Below are 1,366 nucleotides of genomic sequence, written 5' to 3'. Positions count from 1 at the left end.
CTTTTACTTGCAACTCAATTAAGAAACTGTAATTAGTTTCAAGATGACTAATAGTGCACATTGAAATAAATTGAAAATGCTTCTTGGAATTTAATCTGTCCAGATTGGCAATTAGCATACGCATTAGCGGATTAAACATTGAGCCATGGAACCGACACATAAAAATATATAAAACTCACTTCATTAGAGACAATAGTTGAAACCGGGGGAAATTAAATGTCATAAAATTTTCAAATTGCACGTAAAACTGTTTTATGTATGATGGGTTTATACATGTCTCCCGAAATGGGTGTAGTGATTTGCAAAGTAAAATTATTCATTTTTTATCGATTTAAGCACAATAGAGTCTTCATAATGACGTTTGAAAATGAGTTCTTCCTTGTGCTACTTTAGTGCAACGATGCTGCTCTGAGCTAAACCGGCAAATTGAAATACCAAGTAAAAAATCTCAATGTGTGTGTGTGTTTTAAACCTATCTCGAGCCAAATTGTCTGTCAAAGGTATACTGAAAAAAAAAGATGTTTCCATCTGCTTTGTTTATACAGACAGTCCTGGACTCAGGGAAGTACTGAGATGAATTTTGTTGGCATATTCCGTACATTGAGCAAATCGTGTTCCGAAGTCACCTTTACATCATCTAGCCCCGCCTCAAGACTATGTTTGCCTTAAATGAATTCCAACGTTATAAAACGATTCTAAAACTCTTGCAAACAGCAAGCAATCAACGCATATTCAGTGTATGCTCTTCAGTTTTATATACACGATTAACATTTTGCGATCGTTTCAATATTCCAGTGTAACATTTCTTACCAATCGTATTCAAATCTTCAGTTCTAAGAACCGGACAATTGTTCACAGCAACAAGTTATTAAATATATAAATGACGTAAATCTACATATGACACAATTCGAAAAACGTAATTAGTCAAATTGGCAAATTTTACAAGAAAGACCGAATGCTTCACTGCAAAAATATCTGAAATTAAATTGGTAAGAAATTTCTGTTCTGACTTAAATAGTGAAGACGGAAACATATGAATGAACGAATCCCCAAATTCACTCCCATATCAATATAAAGTTTGTTTCCAATAAATTTTCTATTCAACATTAACTTTAGCATTAATGAAGCGCATTTTTATGTTTACCAACTTTATTCCTAGGGATTGACTGAATTTTACTTGCTTCGTACGTAATTTTCACCTGCCGTTTTTACACGGCTAGCTACTAGTGCTTGCAACTACACCGATTTATCGGTATTTATACCGATTTTTGGACTCGATACAGGAATACAGATATGCTCTCTCGAAATACCGATATTTCAACTTTCATACAGATAAATACCGATTTTCAGTTTTTGTGTTTGGTTA

Source organism: Malaya genurostris, chromosome 2 (genome assembly GCF_030247185.1).
Source record: "Malaya genurostris strain Urasoe2022 chromosome 2, Malgen_1.1, whole genome shotgun sequence".
In the NCBI taxonomy this organism is placed as follows: Eukaryota; Metazoa; Arthropoda; class Insecta; order Diptera; family Culicidae; genus Malaya; species Malaya genurostris.
This window is presented reverse-complemented; position numbering follows the sequence as displayed.